Source organism: Ischnura elegans, chromosome 12, assembly GCF_921293095.1.
Source record: "Ischnura elegans chromosome 12, ioIscEleg1.1, whole genome shotgun sequence".
NCBI classification, from domain to species: Eukaryota; Metazoa; Arthropoda; class Insecta; order Odonata; family Coenagrionidae; genus Ischnura; species Ischnura elegans.
In genome coordinates, this window is record NC_060257.1 from 16,891,430 (window position 1) to 16,905,800 (window position 14,371).

Below are 14,371 nucleotides of genomic sequence, written 5' to 3' on the forward strand. Positions count from 1 at the left end.
AACTGAATGTAATTGAGAAATTCCAGCGCGTTTTCTTTGGTTAATTGAGACAAAAAGCCATTTAAATTGGCCAGACATTGGTGGTATTTGTCCATCACTAAAACAAGGAAATGGATTTTTAAACACTTGAAACCAATTTTGTACATTCTACCTTTCTATTGAACTATTTTTCAGTGCTTATTCTCATTCATCGTCTCCCTTACCGCTTCATAAGCTATAAATACAGGTTCATATTTACGGAAGATGACGGAACATATATAATTTTATAATATGTATAATAAAATGTATGATTTACTATAATCATCTTCAGGAATTCATACGAAAAATTTTTATTTCAGAAATTCTTCGTCTTTATGGTCCATCTCAAACACAACGAAACAAAAATCCAATTCAATACTCAAATTGCCGTCCTTGATAGACTTCATTTTCAAATTTAATGCATTATATCAATGAAATGTTTCGGAAAATTGAGAAGCCACTTATTTGGGTTAAATTGTAACATTCCGAATTTGTACCTTATACAGAATTCATCGCTAAACAATGAACGTGTATGTGAAAATCACGGCATAAACAAATTATTTTAAGCTTAAAATTAAGCCATTTCAATTTTATTCAATGGCACAAAATAGCAGGAAAATCATGTAATACGTATTTATTAGCAATTTTAAGCAAGAAATCACGCGATGCATTCTGCATTCTGTATATATCTCTTATATACTACATCTAGATCGAGAATGGCCACCCACGTTGAAGCGCTTCCTTGCGTGGTATTCAGTTTCCTATTCGAGAGTAAACTTCGTGTATTCAGCTGAGGATGTGGTTAGCCGGTGGGCGATGATAACTGTTGCTCCATGGAAGCTCCATTAAGCCAATTGCCTCTCCTAGCCTAGGAACCCCAAAGCGAGTCCGATTAGCTATTTGAGCTGAATCCATATATTACAAGCTGAGACGATCCAAATGCGGCCGCAAGAATATTATTTTTAACAAAAATGGCTATCCACCGATTTATTGGCACCCCAAAGGAGTAAATTTATCTATATGGTGAGTAGAGAGGCTTTAAATATTTCATTAGGTAGGAACTTAAAAATTATTTATCGTGTGCATTTAAGTTAAAATGAACAACGCTTTCAAAAAAATATAAAATAATTCTCGATATCGCTCAATATATTTAAAAAATTTCGATTTCATATCCCAAACCTAAATTCAGATAAATTCGATATTCCGCTACGATAGTTAAGCTAACTTTTCAAAATATTTGCCGACGTCCGAGCATCATAAAAATATGGGGAATAAACCTGTGGGCATTTGCAATTATATTTTCGGTAAAATATAACTGTTGATTACTGTTGTATTAATTCATGTACTATTTAGTTGTTATAGTTAAAAACTAATATTTTCATACAGTACTCCACGGTTAAAATGAAGCTCTACGCATCAGTTTATCCATAGAAAATAAAAGGTAAAGAAAAAAGCTTTTTCTGGCAATGTTTAAAACTACACGATAATATTACAATTATGATAATATTTATTGCCTCTTAGACAAAGTAGATGACGGCGAGAAAGTAATTAGCAATCTTTCAATCTCCTTCATCTAACTCTAACATTTCACAGTAGATAAGGAACATTAAAATAAATCATTTTTAACGTAAAGAATGAAACTGGGCCAAATTGAACAATGGAAATATCTTAAAGTGGTCTGGGACATACTTGTTTTATTTATCAATCTTTAGTGAGAGCAATATAATAGCTATTATCATAAAATGTATAGGACTTTGAAAATTCTAACATCAAATTTATAAATAGGTGCAATGAGTCTCTGTATAGTTTTGGGCCAGGAAAAAAGGTTAAATTTTAGAGGGAATCCAACGTTTAAAGAATTGCATTTGCTTTCGTCAGAGCTAAAGCATAAAATCTTACAATGATAGACGTAAAAGTGGCAATGTAAAAATTCATCATGAACGATGGAAAATATTGCACAAAATATAATGGAAAAGGCACCAATAAATAAATAAACATCGCTCAAACTATTTTGAACTAGATAATGAATACAATTTATCTCATCTTCCTGTATTCCTCCTCCAATTCAACCATAAGATTAAAGTCGTACTGTAAGATAATAAGGTATGATAATCGTAAAAAAAATTTGAATCATAAAAACATTAGGTATTGGGGGAAAACTTTGTACTTTTCCATTTTACGGTTTAAAGCATTACAATGTTCGTTTTTGTCATATAATAGTGTCATCAATGCTAAAAAATTGTTTTTAGGTTACTTGCAATTATATTTTCCTTCGAATTAGCATAGTTGTTGCTGATGATAGAATTCCCGACTACTGTCCAAAATTCCTGCAAAGTTATCTCCACAAGAAAAATTTTCCGAATCGTAGGCCTCGTTCGAAATAAACTCCACTAAGACGCAGAATAAAAAAAAAAACTTTACATGAGAAGTCAGGCACGGCAACACAGCTATATTGAAACTTGTGAACAAGTATGAGCGACTGCTAGAAAGACTACAAATCCCATTCAAACACATTGAGCCCCACGATAGCCACAGAAATCGATATATCCACTCATTTATTCAAATCTGGTCCTTGAAACTCAATCTTCCCGGCACGTTTCTGATTGCCTTTTCAAATGCTCGAACGGCTTCGCTTCCGGCCACGTAGCCTACTTCAACAGCGGGCTCTATATTCATGGAAGAGAGGCACGGAGTGTGGGAGAAAGTCAAGTCAGGTAACTCACATCCATGGATTGAGTTGAAGCTAGCTTATCACTCCTAATTGCTACGCCAGGGGCGCCAGGCGAAATGAAAAGATTATTTGCGAGCTTGCGTAGATTCTGAGAATTCAACTTCATTCATGGTAGTTCCCATAAACCGGCAACCGCGGTCGATAATGTGATTCTCAACTTAAAGGAATACAGGCACAGTTTTGAGAAGTTAAAATACAGGGAAATCGGTCAACAGTTGAAATGTTGTGACCTCTAATCTGAAAGTATTAAATAAAAATTCGCATTAAAAAGACAATATTCTACCCAAAGTGATTTTGAAAAAATCAATATTTTAAAGAATCAAATGTGAATAAAGTTACGTCTTCACAATAGCGGCTCGGAGCTTTCAATGCAGGCAGAGATTATATTCAAAGGAGGTTACCAAAATGGAAAATATACTAATGTCTGGGATATTTCAGTAGAACTTCCGCACAAAATACGATTCCAAATTTTAATTTAGATCATAGAAAAATTATCTGTGTTGGTGAAATTTTCGTTGTCATTTCAAAGATTAAAGGCCACAGATTAATGCTGTCTTGCACCGAATCTCTTGTCACCAGAATTCAAACGTGGGACCTATAATCAAGGCAGGGTAGTTTATTTTTTCTTTACCGGTAGAATTAAAAATTGGGTTTTAAACTTAATTTTTAAATAATTGCATCATTTTATTACCTTCAGTTAAAATGAAAACGTGTTTTATTACGGAGGCTTCCGCGGTGAGTTGATAAGTGATTGTTTTTCGGGTTCATTCCGCGTTGACTCATATTTTTTTGTGTCCGTGTGTCACGAAAACTAATTTTTTTAGATTCTTTTTCATCGATTGTAACATTATTTCAAAAATTGATTTTTGACATCTGATCAGCATCGAAAAGCTGGATACAGTGTTGAAGTATCGTAATAAGCTAACATTTATGGTGCAGCGAATAATACAAATGATCATTGTCAAAAATGGCTGCTCACTCTTCTTCTAAAAGACTAAAAATAGGTAGCGTAAGAATGATTTTCATATGATTATACTGAAATTTTGAGCCGATAGCTAATCGCAAAGTGGGTTGCATTAGAGATGCACCATTTTTTTGGAAGGATAAACGGGCAATAATGTGACTTCACTTAATTAAAACAGCGTAAAAATAGCACGAAAGTAGGAATAATTGGTAGCCACATAATATCTAAAGAACACAATATACGGAGGATTCAGATGTTTTTGGATGGAGTGAGTACTAATTGTAAGAAGGAAGGGTATGCTAAAATCTAAATTTGAGGAGAAGATGACAGTTTAGTGAGGAAAGCCGAAAGAGAAAAGATTTATGGTGAAAAGTGAAAGGAAAAAAGCCAGTGATGAATTTAAGGATTTTAATTGGAAATCAAATGTGAAAAAAGGGACAGGCCAAAGTGGTCGTGTTCGAGTTCTTCCTTTTTCCCTACTTCCATCTATTTGTACCTGGACGATCGTCTTCATTAGGCCATCACGCCTCAAGATATGCGCTTATTAGGCTTTTCCAGTGGCGAGAGGGGGGTTTCGGGGGATAAAACCCTCCAGAGGGCCTTTTTCTTTTGAAATTGCTCGAGAGAGGGGTTTTGGGGGATAAAACCCCCCAGAGAGCCATTTTATTTTGAAATTGCTATTTTTATTTACTTTCATCAATTACTCAATAGCCAGAATAGTGTCGAAATCCATTTTCGGGCATGCAATTTCCAAAAATTTTCCGGAGGAGGACCCCCGATTCTCCCCGTATGGAGGGCCCCACCATCAGCAACAACTGAGATCCCCCAATCACCCCTGATCGCCCATGCATCTCATCTTTATGGCAGCATATTTGTTAAATGCATCACCGATTCCTTGACAGCAACACCTCACTTCACGTGACCACGAAATAAATATACGAGCGATGCCCATCACTTGGTTGTAGGTACTCCATGTTTTCAGGTAGTTGTTTTTTGAGCATGTAGATCAATTCAACTATTTGGGCTGCACATCAGAGGAAAACGGATACAGTAGTAAGGAAATCAGGAAGATAATAGCTTTTGAAAAGGAGGCATGAACATGAAGAAACTTTTAAGAGGATCGTTATGTAAGAGTTTAAAGAAAAGTTTAGTGAAGAGTCTGATCTAGAGTGTTGCTCTCTACGGTGCGGAAACGTGGACACTAAGGAAGGAGGACGAGAGAGGACAGGAGGCGTTCGAGATGTAGGTGTGGAGAAAAATGGAGGAGGTGAAGTGGACAGAGAGGAGGAACAAAGAAGGGCTGGACAAGGTGGGTGAGGAGAGACAGCGCTTAGTTGAGATATGGAGGAGGCAGAAGGTATGGATGGAGGGAGTATTTAGCGGGGAGGGTATGGAAACTGTTAGAGGGTAGAATGTTGGATAAACGGGGGAGAGGAAGGAAGAGAATAGGGTTATTAGATAGAATGAAAGGGAGTAGGCCTTATTGTGAATTGAAGAGGGAAGTGACGGATGAGGAGGGAGGATCCCAGAATTCTTCTCAAGTACTCCATGAAAACCTATCTTAATCGGTAGAATACTTTAATGATATCTATATAGCTTCTGGGTTTCACTGCTAGGGATTTGCTAGTGACAAGTTTTGTCTCGAGTGCCCATACATAATTTTTGTGGAGGACCCTAGACATTGACATATTTGATAAGTTCTGTCCCAAGTGTATTGACCAAGGAAGTGCTTGAAGGAAGGGAAAGCTTCTCAAGTACCTGCTCCATGGAAATATACCTTGAGCGGATGAATACTTTAATAATAATTATAAGTTGGTGCCCATCACTGAAACGTACCGCTCTCCCTACGATGAAGCAGTGGATCTACTCGCAGCTCTAAACGATGGCCTTCAGGAAAACCGAGGCGGGCGTTATCCGGTGAGATAACCGGGTCGGCTTTCATATCGATTACAAGCAGCTGGCAGAGTGGCTCTACTCTGTGAGCTGCTGCACCCAGGGCGCGGGATTCCATCACCGCACCATCATCAACATCATCACCATCCAACGGACCCCGCCCTTGAGAAGCACCCAATGAGATCAATCCATACGCGCCAACCCAATTCGCGAGATTATTTCAAACGTAGTAGGAGGCGACCTAGGTCATGTGCGCCGTCGTGACGGTTCGGAAGGATGGCTGGAGAGAAACCCAGTTCCCAAGAGATTGCAATACTCCAACTCAATTGGTCGTATTTAGCATCAAGTGCAAGGCCGTAGCAAGGGGGGATCAAGGGGGATTGATTCCCCCCCGAAATGAAAAAAAATAAATAGATACTTTATGCTCGCTTGGTGCTCAAGCGACGATATCATATAGTGGTGCATGGACATCCAGCAGTCCAATGCGACTTAAGTCAATAACTATCTAAGCGAATTTGTAGGTGCAGTGTGCGTAGTTGTGGAGCAGTGTGTGAAATAATAGTGCTGTAAATTAGTAGAGAGGTGCGTGACTTATGAGCCTCCTGAGGGACCGTAGAATTGACATCGACACCGAGGAGTTAATTCATATTGTCGCCGCAAAAAAAAGCTAGAAGGCTAAGTTCAATTTTTATAATAATATTTTTATATTTTCCTTTAAGGGGTTATAATAAATATGCATATTTAACCGTATAAGCTATTTTATTTATCTTATAAAAATAATTTTACGTTTGTCTACTATTCCATTACCCCCCCGAAAATATTCTCTGGCTACGGCCTTGATCAAGTGTAAATATGATACAGACGTATAATTAAAAATAATATGAAATCGGTATAAAATAACTCCTACTGAAACAAGAAAAAAATAGTCGAAGTATTTAACTACCAAAACTCCCTCAATGCAGCGTTTTATTTCATCATATTCATAAGTTTTTCCATAAATTAGAACCACACACGTCAGACACAACAACCCAATTCGCGAGATTATTTCAAACGTGGTAGGCTACGCGAGCAGGCGACCTTAGGCAGCTTAGGTCATCTGCGCGCCATTCTTTAGAGTACTCATCAATTGATGCATGTACTAGGCGCGTTTTTATTAACCTAAGTAGCGTTTTGAAACTTAAAAAACCCGATTAACTTTTTGTGGCAATTTTATTTTTACATAAAAGCCCACACTTTTAACTACTTTCCACATAAATTCCGTTAATTTTAAGGCACTTTTAATCGAACAACAATCTTTTGTATACCATCGCCGTAAACAATTCCCGCCTAAGTAGGCAGTTACTGCAAAACTGTCGTTTTTAAACTCTCTTGGGCGATGACGAATGCCACTATTCCATGGATTGCAGTTTTGATGTAGGTGTAATGCAGGCTAGCAATTTTTCATTTCCTGTGACAATTTGGCTTAAAAGAATCCTGACCTATAGCATCATAACCTCACCCACAAGCAGCCAATGGAACTCAAGATCTCATTACATCATTTGGTTGGGAGCAATTTGATCATCCTCCATGCAGTCCCAACGTATAGCGTCAAAGTACAGCCACGTTTTTTTCATCTGAATAAACACCTAGGAGGTCAGCGCCATGATGACGACAAGCGTATGAACGACAGTTTTGCAATGCCTGTCAACTCTTTAGAGAGAATTATCTATGACGACGGTACATAAAAGCTTGTTGCACGATATGATACGTTACTTAATATTAACGGAAATAATGTGGAATATTAGTTTAAAGTGTGGGAATTAATGCAAAAATAAATTTTAATTTTTTTTATATTAAAAATTCGGTACTTCCTTAAAAAAACGCGCCTCGTACTTTGAATGACCAGCATCACTTTCACATATTTTTTTATATTCGTTTGAATTCTTTTTATGTGCTTCAACTTCTGAGGTTCATGTGCAGTTTTTATACTTGCTTTTTGATGTTTTAGTGGTTTGTATTGCGTTAGCGTCTCGGATACAGAGAGAAAAATAAGGAATAATTGTGGAAGAAGCCGTATGGATATGTAAGGGATAAAGAAAGATAAAATAGTGCCAAGTGATGTTTAAGTTTTACTTTTATATAATCGCTTTGATACATTATACTCAAGTTCAACCGATCGTATTTAGCATTAATGTTTACATATGATTTAAATATACAAAATAAAACTTATATGAAATGCATTAGAAATAATTCTACTGGAACCAAAGGAACATATTCAAAGTATTTAACTACCATCATTTCCCTCAATACACCATATTATTTCATCATACTAGTAGTTTGTCCACTTTTTTCAATTGTCTTTTTTAACTTAAGTTTTAAATAAATAATTAGCCACGAAAGGTCATCAACCGAGGGAGATACGTTCTGATAACGGAAGGCGATAAGGGGACCACGGCAAGACGCAGTGGCGGATACAAATGAGGATCCGGGGGGCGCGCACCCCCCTCCCTCTTGCGGAGCCACCCGCATTGCCTAACATTCCAAAACCATAATTGTAACTTTTTTATATCAAAAGATGACATTGCCTTGGATATGAGTATTATGAGTTTAAATATAACTTTGTTAAAGTTTGCACGTGACTGAATTATTTGTCATTACTATAAAAATAAAGGTAGCTCAAGCTATCTTTTGAGCCCCCCCTTTAGTTTTCTCTTTATCTGCTACTGCTAGACGTCCCATTGGACGGACAGAGTACTGCACTTAAAGTAACCCTCCGCAAAAAATATTTCTGCCAGTCCCGCCAGTTCCAGCCTAGACCAAGGGGTAGGAAGACAAAAACCTTGGCCGCTACACCAACAATATCCTGTTCCCTACATCAACAATACAATGGCCACTACACCGACTCGACTGCTATCACGTATGAAATTTAGCTGAGAGTTATTCCTATGTGTCACTAACGCTGTATCAGATGCTTATGGTACATGAGGCACGTCGACCGATGTTTTCAAAATCACAAACGTTTCCCTCATAAAACAATAATTTGTCAATGACCCTCAATTCATTAGTAATTTAGGCAAAGTCTCAAACGTAGGAAGATAAAAGTTTTTGATAAGTTTAAAATTTATTGATAAATAGTTCAAATATTTATTTGAAATAGGCATTACAAACGCATTGCGTGCACGACGAAGATACTCATATTATGGGTGTTCTACAGAAAAAACTAATTAACGCAAATCTACCAGTAAATATAGAAAGCTCAAGTTATCAAAGCTTTCGTGCTCCGTACGTAAAAGTACTTTTCTATGGTATTAAGAAAAAATACTAAATACACTAGTAAAAGTTATAACATCTTATAAGTCTACCATATGATATAACTTTTACTACTGCATTTAATATTATAAATTAAGTAAAATATTATGCAAATATCTAGCTGTTTCGCATTCAGCCCTCTTGCGAAGGCTGCAGGCTTTGTATTACGACTTGAAATGGGATGCAGACTAAGTAACAGGTGACGGACTGATTAGTAATTCCTCCGTCCGACAATATTTAGATTTTAAGGATACTGAGAAATAAAGCATTGATGGAGTACGTGTCGAATGGCTCCAAGCAGGTTGAGTAGAAAAATGCTTGGCAATTATGCATTAACTTCTGTAACTTTAATCTAAAACTTAAGACTTCGGTTCGTCCTTCAAGAGTTTCACTCGCGCAATTACTGCGGCTACATGCGTTAAATAAACCGCAAACTCACCATTCTCAGCCCATGAATATTAATGCCATTGCTCTTCCAAGTTTGAGAGCCAGAGAAGTTTCTCGATGCGTTGGAATGAATTTCATTGCAAGTTCTCCGAAACGTAGTTGGGAATTCATGAAATTTCTCATTAAATATTGCAAATATGGAGGTATTTTTTTTATACGCAGCGATGTAGAGAGAGAGTGGGAGGTATTCTCAGGAGAAAAATATTTTTTTGGAGCATAACTTAGCAGAGGAAATTCATTTGAATTGGAGATATCAAGAAGGTAGCTCCACAAGAGAATGGTTCGTGTGTAAACGGACTACATATATTCATGATATTAACTCCAATATTTGTATCAAGGTCATCAAATATGTATCACAATGACTACTCAAACTTATATTCGCCCATTAATTAAACGTATTTACAGATACCGTCGGTATTTTAATCACCAAAAGCAAGAAATGAGTCAATTTTTCACTATTATGTTCCCTGGCACCTTCTCCTTACATGTTTATTTTCAATAGACGCTACCTTTACCATCTACAAACCTAGGAGCTGAAATTGCTAACATCAGTTCCACCTTTCACTCCAACATTTAAGATAAACTCACCGACTATTTGGACAGATGCGACCGAACAGCCTCTCATCGGGCCACAGCTTGAAAACGCAGCGAGCATTTGGGATTCCGCTCAGAAAGAATAAATCCGTGAGCTCAATTGAAATTAAATACGTAGCACGATTCGTTAAAACCACTACGAGCGACCAGAAAGTATTTCACAGCTTTTACAAGAAAAGGTTGGGAGCCACTACAGACCTGGAGGTTACGTACTGGTCTTAGAATGTTTGAGAAATTTATATGAGATACCTTTTAGAGCGACACGGAGACTAACAACTTAGAACCTCACTACATTTACAGGTGCCGGAGGAGCGATCAAGTACGAGAGATATTTTCCGAACGGACTGATATAGTGATTTGTTTTTCCTCCGAATAATAAAGGACATAAATAAATGATAAGTGGGACTGATAATATGCATTCATTCATGCATTCGTTCCATTAGCTACCATATCATGTCAAAAACATGATGAAAAATGGTTATTTTAATGTTTTTTAAAATATTTTTTTTTTCAACTGTCACCCCCTAAATCTTTTCAACCCCAGTGAGGTTTCTCTCTCTCTTGACCCAGATAGCCTCAAAACGTCAATTTTTTTAAATCAGAAGCAGATAACATTAGTAAAAGTCCATTGAAAAGCGATAAGTTTAGATAAGGGGTGGTTTTCCCCAATTTAGGGGTTGCGTAAAAATGGAGGGTGATAGAGAAAAAACGGAGGTCATTTTCGGATTCAGTGACCCAAAATTAGCCAGAAACACCCTAAATAGTAGCCGGGCATTTTTTGAACTATTTTTTTGCAGAACACTGTAATCAGTACACGCATCCCCTTTTTTATTTTCCCCTTTTTTGTTAACAAGACCGCACTTTAAATACGCAGCGACCATAAGGGATCCGGAACAGAAAGGCTTAATCAGTAAACGTGGGTGCGTACTAGGCTTAGATTGCTTAAGCAATTGAGAATAGCTATCTTTAAGAGCGACACGGAAAACATCTACAACAACAATAAAAACAACACTATTAGAGCCTCACTTTATTCCCAGGTCGAAATAAAATGATAAATTAGGAGAGATATTTTGCCGAACGGATAGGTATGAGAATTCGCTTTTCCTCCGAACAAGAAAGGGCTTTAATAAATCCTAGGCAGAACTTCGTCAGACCATTTCCTTTTTATTAGACGAAGTGTTACACTCACGCAAATGCAGCTCTCCGTCAGTCGGACGGGACGTTAAGCCGTGGTCCCCTTGGCGCCTTAAGTTAAGCACAACTTATGCCGACACCGGATTTCTCTCATCTCTAATGGTACAAATGACCTCAGATGTCGGTCGCCTCCCCCAATGGTTATTCTTATAAACGATAAAGCTAAGTAACAATTTTTTTTAACCTTTTTTGCCGTTTTCTTCAATTCCGAGACACGAAATTTTGTTTAAAAAACCTCATATTCGGATTCAACAGCCCAAAATACACGAGAGACAGATAAGTCAGGACTATCCCAAAGCTTTCCAGCGAAAAGTACCTCTTGCCTGGACAAAAAGGCTCGCCGCGACACAGGGCAAGCGGTGCGGATGGTAGGTCAAACCAGCGAGAGGCGTTCTCCGGAAGAAGAGGCCCAAAGGCGAAAGGGACGAAAATAACTGGTCAACTCGGTAAAAACATCGCGCGAGCCCATACTATCGAAACACTGAAGTACACACAGAGGGACATTCTCGCAAGAAGGCTAACCTCTTGGCTGTATAATAGTTAATTGGGCATAAAAGTAGTTAATTTACCGTGCATTTTGCTTTTAAGAGGAGAAATGAGTGAAATAGAAGACATACGTAAGAAAGAAAATATTAGCTGATAGGAGAATTGAGTGGAGAGCAGCGACAAAACAATCTTACGATTTTTGACCAGTGATGATGATGATGATAAAGATTGTAGCTGAAAAATGAGGTCTTAAAAATACACCCACTATCATTTCCATTTCAAGTCAACTTCGATTGAGTTTGAGATGATAGACATCTTGAGAGGAAAAGGGGAAGAATAGATGACTGAGGGGCCTAACCCACATCCAGCCCTCAGGGAAGTGCAAATTTATAGAATTATTTTCTCGTGTGAAGTGGCTAAAAATCCTAAAGTAAGCTATAAATCCATTATAACAAATGAAAATAAAACTATTATTTATCCACCAATTTATTCTCGCAGTACAACTTGTTTCGACGCAGCGGCGGCATCAGATCAGGTACCTATTTTAAATAATAATATTTAAATATTTTCGGGAATAAATTGGTGGATAAATACATTGTTTTCTTTTCATTTGTTTAAATGGACTTCAACATTTTTGAGCCGGAAACTTTAGAGATTAATAAATCCATTGTTTGAGATCAGCGGAACTCTCATACACTCCCTATTGTTAGGATTTATTCCAAGCGAAAAGCAATTAAAGTTACTCTCCGTAAACGTAGGTACTCTTCATATGAATGTCCTTCTCACGAATATGACAAAAGAGGATCCTCAAGTTATCCTCTAAATATGTTGTGACTCGACGAGAATTTTAATAGGTTTACCAAAGTCGCCACTCGCGTCGCTGACGGACGAACTGATCCGATTTTCACTGGTAAATAAGGTATAATTAGAGGTGCTAAGCAAAATTAATATACATGATGATGTGATCTATCAAATTCATAACTTTACAATGATATTCTATTGCAATCTTAAAAATTATGACGCAAAATATTGGAAAAAGATAGGATAGAATTAGAGTCATCACCGTACCGCGGACATTTTTGAAAACCGATTAAAATACGACCGTAGTGGCAACAGAAATCAGCCTTCTAAGGGATGGAATTGGGCCTCCTCCAAGGAGTCCCCTAGTTTCTTCACCTCACCTAATTTCTATTTTCCTAATGACTCCACACGGTTCGGATTGCTCGTGAAAACAATTCCAGAAGCCTCCAGAGTTCAAACTCGGACCCTTGGAACGGGAGTAGATTGCTTCGGGCACGACGGCATTCCGCTCCGAGTGGGAAAGACCTTATTCGGGTTTTGACCCAGTTACGAGACGGCGTGGGGGAGAATGTAAAGGAAGTGCAATGGGAAGGGGGATGGAGGGGGGAAGCCCCCTCCATGGGGGATGGAAGGAAGATTTAGGGGAGGGTGGGGGTGGGAGGAGGGGGACTTAAATGACTACCACCCCTCCATTCATATCCTGATTCCCCTTCAACCACACCCCTCTCTCAATCTGCCTGTTACCTAACTTTACCCTTTACCTACCGACTTTTGGCACCACGATAAGGCTCAAGAAAGGGCATAAGAACACTAGCACGGTTGTAATAATAATTTATCTTTATTGGGCGAGATTGGGACTAGAAAGTTCCATCTCCAATCTAACCCCTCGTCATCTATCATCTATATTATTTCTACTGTATAGTTAAGTACCTTTTTCTCAACTTATACGAAACCAAACTCTACAAATGAGGTACCAAAATGCACAGAATTTATCAGAGAACATGCGACGGCATATCTTACTTCCTAAATATTGCTATTTTTCCTAAAATTGGTTTTTAAATAATTAAAAAAAAAACGGTAAATATTCCTGACGTCAACGGCGCACAAACTGATACATTTGTTCATTGGCAACAATATCTCGCATTCTTTAAATAACTTTTATCAAAATGCGGCTGATTCCACATTCAAGTCTCCTGTTAATACGTAAGTATGAGTCATCATGTGCGTTTAACAGAGGATAGTGTAATTACTTCCAATGTTGTGTTTAAAGAGGTCCTCTGACCTCAATTTGTACATGAAAATTCCAATTAAATTTGTACAGAAGACCTTGCCTTTTTTTCTAGATTTTAAAATTAGAAACGCGCCTATCCCTCTGTGGACCTGCATTGAAAAGAGCGGGGGAAGCCCGCTGGGAGCAGCACGCTCGTATAAGGTAAAGGATGTATGTTTGTATGTCCACTAGGCATTTCCATACGGCTGCACTGATTGCAACCAAAGATAGTACATAGGTGCATATTGTACTCCGAAACGCCGTAGCTCTAAATTCAGTTGCTTCTCACGCCCTATTCGTAGCATTTTCTCATTACTGTTTGTTATGTCACGTCACACAACTTTTGCGGTTGAACATCCTGCTGCATAGGCACACCTCTTGACACGCTTAAAGAGAAAACACAAAAATCAAATATAACCATGAAATCCAATTTCCATGTTTCCTACTTCTTAGGGTGCTATCCTTCCCGAGCAAGCCCGGGTGGCCTGCTAGTACACTAAATATTTGCAGAGGAATTGAAAATACATTGCCAAGTTACTCTTCAAAATTAAATGAAGTGAATGGGGTGCTCCCATAAAATTAAAAAGTTAATTTTTTTTGCATTTCTAGATAAATAAGTTAATGTTATTACAGTATACAAAATATGACTTCATAATTATCATTATTCTTTTTGCTACAAAACTTC